Raw genomic sequence first — 13,398 nt, forward strand, 5'->3', positions numbered from 1 at the left:
GCCTTGCTCTGTTGCCCAGGCTGCGGTCAAGTAGTATGATTATAGCTCACTTGAACTTCCGGGATCAACTAATCCTCCTACCTTAACTTCCCAAGTAGCAGGGTTACAGGTGCATGCCACCATGCCCAGCTAATTTAAAAAAATGTTTCTAGAGACAGGGTCTTGCTATGTGTCCCAGGCTGATCTCAAACTCCTGACCTCAAGCAATTCTCCTGCCTAAGCCTCTGAACTAGCTGAGATTATAGGCATGAGTCACTTTATCTGGTACTAACATGTCTGAATGTATATCCATTGAAGGCTGATGTTACCTGGAATATAATCCAGTTTTTAAAGCCATTACTCTTATGAAAAATCCTGTATCTTTAAAGATTATGAGGTCTCATATACAGTGTTTGGTTGTTTTTTACTCTTCTCTATGCACTCATCTACAGGATGTGCAACTCACAGATTTGCTTGCTATGCAGTATTTAGTTATAAACAGGCAAAACTTAGAACAGGCTTTACATAACTATCTAAAGTATTGTTTTCTCACCTTGGGGTTTATGAATGTATTTCTGGGGATAAGACATTTTCAATAACAATTTAAACATTTTTCTCTTATTTTATTATAATCTTTTAAAAATGCAATGACCTCAATGTCTACATTATTATCATTTCATGCATGAATATTTCAGTTGGTATTTCTAAAAGATAAGAATTCCTTTTCAAAAATCACAACGACAGTGCCATTATCACATCAAAAATATTTAACAAGAATTTCTTAACATCAATGACTACTTTAAAAATATTTTTAAGAAATTTAAAATACATGTAAAGATAGATAGAATACAGAACAGTACAAATTAATCTCTCGTAACTCAACTTCAGCAATTCACCACATGGCCAACCTTGTTCCTTCTATACTTACCAACTATTTTGAGGTAAACTCAGACATCACCTAATTTTATCTGTAAATATTTCAGTGCATATTCCTAAAAGATAAGACACCTTAAAAAACATAAACACAATACTATTTTTATTATCTAAAATTAATAAATTTATATACAGTTCACCTAATAAGTTTACCCTATATTTGGGGAGGAGCCCATTAACAGGCCAAAAACAATGTGTCATAAAGATAGCATGTAATATGAGCCAAGTGGTATGATAGAGCCTCTAAATATAATTGGCTTTTCAAGAGAGAAAAGTTTTCCAGAGGTTTCTGGCACAAGGCAAGGCTATGGAAAGAAAGTAAGTGAGACTTGGCCTGGTTATATTGGGGCATGCAGACCTTTAGAAGGCATCTAGGTGAGGGAAAAAAAAGGAATGGAGGTAGAAATTCGTTTGATGTGTTTGGTAAAATACTGGGGAGGGCATGGCAACAAATATGTTGAGTAGAATATGTGGCTGAATTGCAAAATGAGTGGTCAAACTGTGGAGAACTTGGGCTAGACTAAGGAGATGAGATGAAATGTGGTGGGCTTGAAAGGTCACCAGAAAGGATGTACTCAAGCAATATTTTAGGAACATTAATATGGCAACTACAGGCTGAACTTATTTAAGGAGAGTGAGAGTGAAAGCAGGGAGATCAATTATTGTCTTTAGTAAGAAGCTATGTGTAAAGTCTGAATCAAGTGGGTGGCTATAAAAATGGAGAGGTAACAGTGAATCATAAAGGCATTCTAAAGAAGAAATTATTGGAAAATCATGACAGATTGGATACAAAATGTACTGAGAAAAGAGTAAAATAATATGCTCAGATGTCCAGCCTTGAAGACGGATCTGGTGACTTCATTGATTGAGGTAAATATACTGAGGCAGAGAAACTGATTTTTATGGAAAAAAATGAGTTTATTTTAAAGTAAACTGTGTAGATGCAAAATACTTATCTGGTGGCAACTGCAATTACAGAATGAGCATTCAGGAGTCACAACAGAAATGTAGATTTAGAAATCTTCCATACAGAATTGGAAGCTGGAGCCATATGAACAGAAAGCATGCTTAAAAGCAATAAGTGTACAGGGAAAACCAAATTTGTCTTTGTGTTTAGCAAAGTGCCTGGCCTAGTGTGAGTACTCAGTTAATGCTTTCAGAATGAAAGAATAAATAATAGAATGAAACAAGAGAAGGAGGAAAGTATTTGGGGATGGATATTCACAGTTAAGGAGGTAGAAAAGTGCCAGCAAAGGAGACCATAGGGAGTGAAAAAAAGGTGGGAGGAGTTCGACCATCATGCAACATCCCAGGCTGACTCAGGTAAAAAAGCTTTCAAGAAAAATGCAGTCATTCACAGTGCCAGATGTTGCTAAAAGCTAAATAGAATGAGGGCTGGCCAATGGCTTTGTCTGAACAATGTAAGAATCTTTTGCAGAGCTTTTCTGTAAGGATGGGGGTTTGTGGGTAGGATTAAGGGGAGGCCAGAAGCTAGGTTAGGAGGGTGAGGTGGAGAATGTAGAAAGGGGGCAGAAAGAAAGCCTAAGTCATACTGTGAAAGTTTGGCAGAAAAATGAAGGGAATGGCATGGTATTTATCAAGATATCAGGATTGGGTCAAAGATGTTTCTTTTAGGCCAGGGAAGCCATGTGTATACATAAAGTTTAAAAAGGAACCAGAAGACAAAAGACTAAAGACATTAGAAATAACAGCAAACTATGAGATTCAGTATGCCATAAATGAGAAATACTCAGAAAGATTCACTTTCTATGCCATATTCCAGCTATAACAGACCTTTAGCTATTCCCAAATCAAACCATGCACATCACAACCTGGTGTCTTTAGCCATGTTGCCCCTTTGAATCTGAATGCCCTTTTGCCTGATATTTGATTGCTAAAATCTTTTCATTATTCAAGACCTGGCCTAAATAATCCCTCCTTCATAGCTTATTAAATATTTCTTATTGTTAAGACTTTATATTCTTTTAATGTATTATTGTTCATTGCTTTCTAATAGGTATTCACTACATTTTAATGTATTGCACACAGTTTGTATTCAATTGTATTTAATAAGTGAAAGTAGAATTTTTCTTTTCAATGATTTAAAGGAAGAAGTAAGAAGAGAATGGTGGAAGAATGCTCAGCTAAGTTAAAGGTATCAGGCAGCTTCTTCTGGTTGGCTTCTGTATTCTCCTAAAAAGGTGACATTCTTGCCTATAGGAAAAGTGAGAGACAGATGTGATGAAAGATCATTTTTGGAGCAGGTGTCTGGCTAGTCAACAAAGAGGTGAGTAAAAGGAGGGCAGGATCTTATGTGTTGGGTGTTTGCAATGGGTCAGATTTTGCAGCAAGTTTTCTTTTACTAAGTGTTCATGTTTGATAGGACAGAAAAAGCATAAAGACCTAGCATTGATGACTTATGTAGAGAGCTTCACTATAATCACTAATAAACATTAAACATGGAGAGGTGGCTACTGCAGAATGATGTTGCAGACAACACTGAGATGCCAAGCAGAGAGCTCAGGGTAGGGAAAGAACCTAACAGTACTTGTCAGGTCAAGACTCTCAACTTGGCTGCTGGGAGAATTACCTGGGATGGTTTTATAGACTACTGATACCTGGGTTCCACCCTCAAAATTGTGATTTAATTGGGCTGGGGTGAAGCCAGAACCATTTGCATTTTTTAAGTGCTCCAGTTTGAGAACCCTGCACTAAAGAGATATAGATCTGGGAAAAGCAGAGGAGTTAAGTGATTGAAGGTTCTACTGAGGATAGAGTACAGGGTGAAATAAAAATGCTATTTATGGTCTCAGGCCTGAAAATTCCCAGGAAAAAAAGGGTCTGACTTAACCTAAAAGAAAGTATCTATGTTTTAACATCCAAGTGTGATTTCAGCTAGTTTCTACTAGACAGACATCACTATTGTCTGACAGTCATAATTGGCACTAAGGTAGGCAGATAGTTGAACGGGAAAGGAAAAGTTATGAAGCTTTCTTCTTCTATTTTAAAAAGTAGCCTTCTTTCTTCTATTTTAAAAAGAAAGTTGCCTCTCCCAGATAAGGCTTACTGGTTCTTTCTGAGACCCAGTGAAACTGAGAACAAGTGTGGATGGGACATAGGATGCTCAGGAAATCCCATAGTCGGGGAGACCCAAGGTCAGCCACCCCAATAGGTCTCAAGAGGCATCCTGTGGGGGAGCTCAAAGCTGCTCTCTGACTTCTGTTGTAAAAGTCAGGTATAGTCCCAGTTTTCTTAGTGGCCATTTGTGGCTCTCATTCATAAATCTGGCTAAAAGATTTCTGAATTCATTTACATTTCCTGCCAGTCCCACCTTTTGGGACTAATGAGTTCCACAAGTTTATAACCTGCTGTGTGAAGTAGATTTCCTTTCATTCGCCCTAAACTTACTGCACTCTGTTTTAAAGAGTACCTTCCTTGTTCTAAGAAGAAAAAGTAAACAGAATTATAAGATGGAGATAGATTGGCTAAAGTAAGCAGGGCAGAAAAAGAACAAGGTGTTACAAGCAACCACAGACTACCTTAAATCCATAGTGTAGTTTTAAAAGGCAAACAGGGCTGGAATGCATGATCCTGAGGGGAGCTGAGTGTGCTACACAATAGCTCCATTGTTCTTGGTGCTGGTTAGACCTCTGCAGGGGCTCTGCATTCTGCTTGGGATTCTACTGCTCAAATGAAAGAAAGAGCTTGAATGTTTAGCAGATATTAAGAAAACGGATTAAAATACTGGAAGTGAAACCAGTATGTGGATGTTTCAGGTTATAGAAAAGAAAGTTATTTCATATAAAAATAGTAGGATACTATGTATAAAGTGAAAAATAGTTGTTTTACATTTGAATTGAAGCACAAAGAGAAGAAGCCAAAATGTATCAGGTGATGATTTAGCTTTGCTTTAAGAAGGAACTTCCTGACAACTATTTTATATGTAAGCCCAAGTGGAGACAGAAAACTTTACATTTTTTTTGTTTTGAATGTTCATAACTCCAAAATGATTTGGGGTTCATATTGCCTTTGTACATCTCTCAATGGATTATAAAGATACCTAAATGAGTTATTTATCCAGAGGTAATATCGAATTAGGCATCTTACACAATAAATAAATTTGTGAAGATATTAATATGCATGCTTTTAAAAACTATAAGGAAACAACTTTAAAAAAAATATTAATTTTAGTGTGCTAAAGTAGACTAAATAGTAGACTAAAGTATCTGTTGCATTTTTTTTTCCTCCAAGGTCATAGTATACAGATGATTATAGAAAAGTCTTGTGTTTTAATGGAAAATAGGGCAAAGGTTATGTGCAACAGGAATCCAGTCATGTGGAGCTTGCAGAACGCAGGTTAGGCTCATAAAACTGCTCATTAAAATGCTGTGTTCTGAAGCAAAAGCAAATAAATGAGCTCAGGGAAAAGAGCCACAGAAAATTGTCTAGAAATATTTCCATGAAAGACTGTGAAAATAGTCCTTCCCAGTCATAAGAAATGTGCAGATATTGCTTATACAAATAGCCCACACTTAAAAGACTTTTAAATACCTTCCCTGAAATGCTGGTTTTGACCTTCTGCCAAGAGCTACTTAATGTTTTTTGTTTGTTGTTTTTTTTCTGAATAGACTGTATGGTGAGTAAAAAATAAAAAGGCATATATACCAGAAGTTTTTAAAACAGCACGAGAAGAACAGTTTGGTTATTAACTCCTACTCCAAATTCTAGTTTAAACTCAGTAAGTTCACAAGTTCCACAATGGTTTAAAATGCCAATCTCAAATTAAAAATATAAAGACCAAAGGAGAAAAATCTTCAAGATTTTCAGGGCTCCCTGACTCTCTACACTTTACTATCTTACAGTAGAGAAAACATAGATTGAGGAATCTAAAAAGAATTAATAGGAAGGCTTGCTGGCAAAATAATGAACAGCAAGAAGACTTCTAAGAAGACAGCCCCAAAGCAATTCAGACAGACCATGCTTACACAACGGCTGGCTGGTCTGTACGGCCTCAAGCCAAAAACAACAGCCAGCAGCTCCCATCACTTATAAAGGAAACTGTACTACTTGATGCTGATTAAGTGTGTTTGGGGTGTGTTTTTGTGTGTGTGTGTGTGTGTGTGTGTGTGTGTGTGTTGTGGGAGCTGTTCAGATGCCGACCTGATTTTCAATATAAATTCAGTGATGCCCCAGGCCCTGTCTGAACCACCAGAGGGGCAACCAGGTGAAATCTCAGGATGCCAAGTAATTAACCAGAGTGAAGCCAGCTCACAGAAAACAGACTACTCCAGAAAGAAGTACAAGTAATGAGTCATGTGGTCTGCAACACCGACTACTGCCTGTGGCTTTTTTTCCTTGCACCATTTCCACAGTGTGTTAGAATCAGGAAGGGGGACCCGGAAAAGAGTCAAGAATGAGCATGGAAATTTTGTGTACTTTTTATTATCTTAAGTAAAAAGAATTACCAGTGGCAACATTCCCTTTATACTTCTACAACTTATTTTATCTCAAGAAAAGCAGTCTGGAGCTGGCTTGTGAGAAGCAATGAATCAAAATGAGAGAGACTCCTTCTAAAAGCCAGGCTGGAGCACAGCAGGCTTCTGGCCAACATTTACTCGGCTGTTTCAGTCAGGTTTCGCTGCTGTTGTTGCTGTTTCATTCTAGTAGGGGAGGGAGCTGACTGAGAATCTTGCAGAGATTTGGCTAAAATAAAAATAGAGCTATTTTGTAAAGCTAAACCAACTCACATCCTGTGAGATAGCCTAGATGTTTGATAAACCACATCTTGGCAACAACAGCTCATCTCTGAGTTAGCAGTAAAAAAGATTTTCCTAATTCATCCAGCTCTAAACAAAATAACCAGCTTTTCTTTCTTCCCACTGGTGTTTGACACATCTTATTCAGGAATAATTATTTCTTTTACTTTAGTAGATTTTAAAAGCCAGCATTGTTATTTCCACAGTGGTAGTTTACATTTTTACCTACATGCACACACACAAACGCGCACATTCTTGCACAAGTTAGCAGGATTTAAAGCCTCTCATTTTTTATTCTTGAAGTCCCAAAAGGGAAACTGTTATTCATGTGCCAAAGAACACAGCCATTCATTATTATTTTTTCTTTATTTCTCTCTGTATACCCTCCCAATAGGATTAAAAGCGGTCTGGGATGTAGGGTATGAGGGCAGAGGAAGGAGAGGAGTGGGAGTTAGAAAAAGATGGCATTTTAATAGCCTCCACCACACTGGTTCAGCACAGTAGGAACCTTGTGCTTCAGACTCAAACTGTTTCCTTCCTTTTCAGCCTTGCACTTGGCCCACTTTTCCTGAAGCCATGCATTGATGTCTGTGGATAGAACTGGGAAAGAAGGTAACTAATAAATGGCCTTTCTTAGACTATGGGAGGATGGAGAGGTCTAAGGAAACCATTACAACACTATCTTTGATTTGTAAAATAATTTTCAGCTTGAAATAATTTGTCTTATTAAAAGGTTTAAAATTAATACAAAGAATTCCTGTATATCCTTCACCCAGATTCTTAGAATGTTAGTATCTTACAAAACTACACAACCATGATCAAGATCCAGAAATGGACATTGTAATACTACGGCCCAGGATCTAATCCTCAATCATATATTACACTTAGTTATGCCTCTTTAGTCTCCTCTAATTTGGAGCAATACTTCAGTCTTTTTTCATCTTTCATGACCCTAATAGTTTTTTACAGTATTGACGAGTTATTTTGTACAATGTCCTTCAATCTGATGTTTCCTCATTACTTCAGGTTGTACATTTTTGGCAAAAACACCCCACATAAATGGTGTGCCTTTCTCAGTGCACTGCATCAGGGGATATGTTATGTCGATCTGTCTCATTACCAGATATGTTAATTTTGATCAATTGGTTAAGATGGTGTCTTCCAGTAACATTTCTATTTTCTACTTGGAAATTAATAAGTATCTTGTGGGTGATATTTGAGGCTATGTGAATATCCTGTTTCTCATCATACTTTTACCTACTAATTTTAACATCTATTGACCCTTAAGAGAAACAATTATTACTGTGATGTTTTGCAAATAGTGATTTTTAAATTTCTATCTTCTAAATTAATTATGAGGAACAGCTTTCACTTCTCCATGTAATTACTCATTCAACTGTTTATGACAGTATGGCTTCTTATTTTACTCTATAGATTATAATCTATTACTATCATTATTTTATTTCTGAAATTGTCCCAGATTTAGTAGTGATTGGGAACCTCCTGTAATTTGCTTCCCCATAATGTTTGGAGCACTTTTTACTTTCTGGCACCTTGAGACATTCCAGGGTCATCTTGTACTTTTGCTGCTCCAGTCCTGGGATTTCTCCAAAGATCCTTGGCTCCATTTATTGGGATATAGTATAAAGTAACCTTATCTTTTTCTATGAGTCACAGTGAGTACATAACTCTCCTAGAGGTAAAAAGTCACCAGCATTTGGGTAGAGAGAAACAAAGGTCCTGCACTTCCAGTGTTGTAGGGGTAAAGTTTTCACAACCATAAACTTTAATATAATAATGCCTTTCCCAGCTCAGCCTGAATTGGAAATCCTTGCTTAGGTAATGACCTGGAATCACGTAACAGAACATTCAAGATCAACAAAGAAGTTTTTAAAAATTCTGAGGTATCTATGGCTCTTTTTTTACAAATTTAAACCCAGTCAAGTTTTCAGTATGTTTAGCAAAGTGTAATGGGTTAAAATAAGTAAATCTTATATCACAATGTTTAATGTTTTTTTCCTGATTCTTTTATAAGTCAGAAGTGACCAAAATATGGTTAAACTTTTACATGGTGTGCCCAGGCACGGTGGGCCCAGGCACGGTGGGCCCAGGCATGGTGGCTCACGCCTCTAATCCCACCACTTTGGGAGGCCAAGATGGGTGGATCACCTGAGGTCAGGAGCTCGAGACCAGCCTAATCAACAGGGAGAAACCTTATCTCTACTAAAAACACAAAATTAGCTAGGCGTGGTGGTGCATGCCTGCAATCCCAGCTACTCAGGAGGCTGAGGCAGGAGAATGCCTTGAACCTGGGAGGCAGAGGTTGCGGTGAGCCAAGATTGTGCCATGGTACTCCAGCCTGGGAAACAAGAGCGAAACTCCATCTCAAAAAAACAAAACTAAACTAAAAGCTTCTACATAGCAATGTAATTAAATTAAGTGCACAATAAGCTGTTTAGTATTTGTGAGAAAATAAAACTGTTCAGATGGCTTTTAATCACTAGACACTATTCTAGTTGTTTTAATATTGGCTTAGGCTTACATAAATGTTTAACCACTTCTTTGTCCATGTTCCTTCTGGATCATTTTCCTTTTTCCTAAAGTGCATTTTTTTCCTGTTCCTTTTACCTCTGATGGCAAACTGTTTCTGTTGTCTGAAAGTGTCTTTATTAGGCCTCACTTTAAAATAATCCTTTAACTAGGTATTCAGCTCTAGCTTGTGTTTCCCTCTGCACTTTGAAGATTTCTGATTTCCACTTTTGCCCTTAAGAAGTCTGAACTGTTGTTCTTTAGTAGTTGATGTATTTTTTCTCTGGATGCTTTTATGGTTATCTCTTTGGCTTTGGTGCTCTGCAATTTCATTATAATGTGTGTCTGGATGTTATTTGTGGTGTTCCTAGATCTTAGAATTCATGACTTTCATCAATTCTGGAAACATTTTAGTCATTCTCCTATTCGCCTCTAGAATGATAATTAAACATATATTAGACCTTCACAGCCTATCCTTCATGTCCTATATGCAATCCTATCTTTCCATCTCTCTGTATTGCATTCTGGGTAATTTATTCAGTTATATGTCTAATCGTGTGCAGGAGCTGGTTTATACAGCTCATGAGAACCAATTGTACACATCTCTTCCAAGTTCACTGACATCACATTGGTAGCTTAAAATTGGCTACCTATGGTGGGAGCATTCACACCATGGAAATTAACAAATGCTACACAGGGCTTTACCCTATCTGGACAGCTGCTTATTAAACATCTATCAGCATACCACTGTGTAGAACCTATTTTACAGAGTCTCTCTCTAGCTGTTTAATCTATTTATAAAATTTTAATTTCAATAACTGCAATTCATTTTTAAAGTTCTATCTGACTATTTTAAAAATATGCCTTGTCTTTAAAAAAGTGTTCCCTTCTCAAATTTGTCATTTGCTCTTTTATTTCTTTAAACTTTTTAAACATAGTCCAAAATCTTTTCTATTTGTTATTCTCTTGACTTACTCATGATGGCTTTTTGTGTGTGTGTGTGTCCTTTTAAATGTGGGATTGTGGATTCATGTTTAGCTGGGCTTCTATTAGATCTGATTTGAGGGTGTCTTGCTCCAGAGTATTTATGTTTCTACAGGCTCCCAGAACTGCCTCCAACTTCAGTTGACTTTAAGTTAATTCCTCAGCTTTGGTTCTGCTTGCCCATGTAAATGATACAAATTTGAACCTCAAATTACAGAATGAGGAACCTATAAAAATGGATTCTCAAAGACTTTTCTCTCCTTTCATTCACAATGCAGGCCCAGACACATAACTTTCCTCATTTTCTCCTTTTACCAGCAAGTGGATTTTTCTTGATTCACAATTTTCACTTAAGGTGTAGCTCTTGAGTGTCCTGTAGGAGTCTTGGTTCCAGTTCCCCAGTCTGTTCTGGCTGAGGTGTTTTCTCCTATCTCCATATGTCTAAGTATACCCAAAGCTCTTTGTGCAGTGATAGCAAATGCCCCAAGGACAGCTGTGGCTTCACCACAGGCCAACCCTCTGCTTTCCAGCTTTTTTTTTATTTCCTTACCCCGGAATTTCTCATCCTCCTGTGTGCTCAATCAGGAATTTACGACACTTGTCACACTGTCCTTAATATTCCTAGATACTCTGAAGTCAAGATAGCTAGTCTAAAAAAAAAACCAAAAACCCCTAGAAATCAAAGTTCACATGTCTTTGTGGACTTACTACACATTAGAATAATAAAGATTTGAGAGTTTTCATTATGATAGAAGCAGGAGGAAGATAAGGGGTAAGGTCCCCAAAGAATCTCCCACTGGCCTGACCTCTGAGAGGACAGGGTGCAGCATGGGGAAGTTGGTGCCATTTGCAGTAGGGAGGAGCCTGGCCTCTCCTATTCCTGTGTGATAAACCAACTGGGATTCAATCTGTGAAAGGGGGGTCTGTTAACAGGAATCGCTCTTACTTCGCTGAGAGTTTTTTCCTTTTCTCCCAATAAAATCCATTCCCCCTCATCCTTCAAAGTGTCTGCGTGCCTAACTATTCCTGGTCTTGTGACAATAACCCAAGAACCCAGTTTTTTCTACAACATTTTGTCCTTGGCCTCTTTTTGTCTTCAGATATTCTTTAGCAAAAATGTCTTCTCTCTCTCTTTCTCTCTCTCTGTCTCTGTCTCTGTCTCTGTCTCTCTCTCTCTCTCTCTCTTTCACACACACACATTTATGTTCTAAGTACCTCTATGAGTTAGCACTATTATTACCTATTTCAGAGTAGTTACAGATCCTTACAAAACTCTCTGTGAACCATGAGTAAGTGGAATCAAGGGTTGAAACTGAAAGCAGTTTACATCCTAAGCATTCTTTTTGGGCAAGTTTTATTTGGGCTCCTTATACTATAGACTTTTAGTCTTCTTTGATACAGATAATAATACTGTATACTAGTCATATAAATATGAATATAAACTTTGTATAAATATAGAGGAATACAGTTTTCAAGTTGTTTTACTCAAGTAGTTTGTTTTGAACTTTAGACAAACTTCATGATATAAGTAGACTTATTATTTGCTTTTTCAAAAGCTAAGAGTTAAAAAGGTTTTATAATTTTTTCTAAGGCCATACAATAAATTGAGAGCATTCATAAAATGGAAATTCAAGTTTCTGAGCTCTAAGTTCAGTGATCAATAAGCATAAATCAATGAGGAAAATTGGAACATTTTCCTATATCTGTGGGGAAGAACGTTCTGTTAAAATAGAAGAATCTGTGATTAAGTCAGGGGACCATATGAATACATTTCAGGTAGGGGCTCTTCTGTATATATCTTTACTTGTTTTCAACATTAGATACAAAAATGAATAAAAGCTCTGAAGAAAAACCCTTAGCTTTCTGAGTGCTTTTAATACTTGTCATATTGTTTTCTATCTAAAAATCTTAATTTCATTATTAGTGAGACAGGGACAAGACTGGCATAAACTTTAGGACTGTTGTGAAAAAGGAAGTTTGATTATAAACCAGTAAAAGCCAAATCTATATATTCCACGGAATGTAGAAAGAATGTATGAGAGAGTGATCTGGGTTTTGATGGGCAGGAAGATGTTCATCAGGTATAGAATAAATGAGAGCATCTTGCAGGCAGGAGAAATTATACATGCAAAGGTGCAGAGACAGGGCAGAGGATGGTATACCTGCAGATATGGCTGCTTGGTGGATGGAACATCAGGGGTGTATGCAGGTGGCAGAACTGTGAGGAGAATGCCTTGAGGTAGGGATTTGAAAAAGAACAGACACCTCAGAGGTCCTCCTCCACTATGCTGAATGTAGAACATGTAGGAAAGTGAAATGATCCGATCCCTATCGTGTTTGCTTGTGCCTATTGGAAAGGATTTTCAAGACCATTTGTTTTGCTCTTAATTTTTATATACTTAAGTCCTCCAAAGGATCTGGATTACTCAGAATTCAGAGGGCAGGTGGTGGATATGGGTCTTCCAGAGAGCAGACATTAATATATTATAAACCAGAGGCCCAGGGTATTGATTGTTTTGAGCTGTATCTTCCAAACATGCACCAGAATCACCAAAGGAAAGAGGTAACAATTTTTTCTTTACCACTGTAACTACTGGAGATGAGGCACTGGTATTTCTAAAACCACAGGTATACCCTAGACAGCCTCAAAAGACACACCCTTATTGGTTCAAATATATTAGCTAAAGGCAAGCAAGTACGCTAAGGTGCTCAGCTGCTCAATTTTAGTAGAGTTTAATTGTTTATATATTTTTGAGTTTTTATTTTCCCTGAGGGTTATGCTGTAGTGATTTAGGAGCTCTTTAGTTCAAATAAATTCTCTAACACAGAGAGCTGACACAGAGGACTGGAATGTTAAAGGCCTGCTCATTCCTTGCCTATTTCCAATTAGCACTCATATAAAAAGGAAAAAAAAATTCACATCACAAATAGTCAACTGAAAAATATAAGAACTTCAGTCATTGAAATGACTTTTTTTGTCTTGAATGCAACGGCAATTTTAAGATACAAACTCTACCTTCATAGGCAAATCCCTGCAAACCAATAAACTGGAATTTCTTCATGAATTCTTACCACTCACAGTGAGATTTGTAGTGACAGCTTTAGGTTCAAAAGTGCATTCTTGTTGTAACTGGACTGCATGGGATCATCCAGTGGAATGAAGTCCAGTATCACACACACGGCTGTACTCTGAGATGTAATTTTAGACGTCAGGATA

At 37.3% G+C, this 13,398-nt stretch overlaps 1 protein-coding gene across 8 annotated transcripts in view; it reads right to left on the reverse strand.

Annotated features, from left to right (window-relative positions):
- Positions 1-13,398, reverse strand: part of DNM3 (dynamin 3) — a 552,761-nt gene that overhangs the window by 53,517 nt on the left and 485,846 nt on the right. The window lies entirely within an intron of this gene.

The sequence above is a fragment of the Cebus imitator genome, unplaced genomic scaffold, assembly GCF_001604975.1.
Source record: "Cebus imitator isolate Cc_AM_T3 unplaced genomic scaffold, Cebus_imitator-1.0 Scaffold62, whole genome shotgun sequence".
In the NCBI taxonomy this organism is placed as follows: Eukaryota; Metazoa; Chordata; class Mammalia; order Primates; family Cebidae; genus Cebus; species Cebus imitator.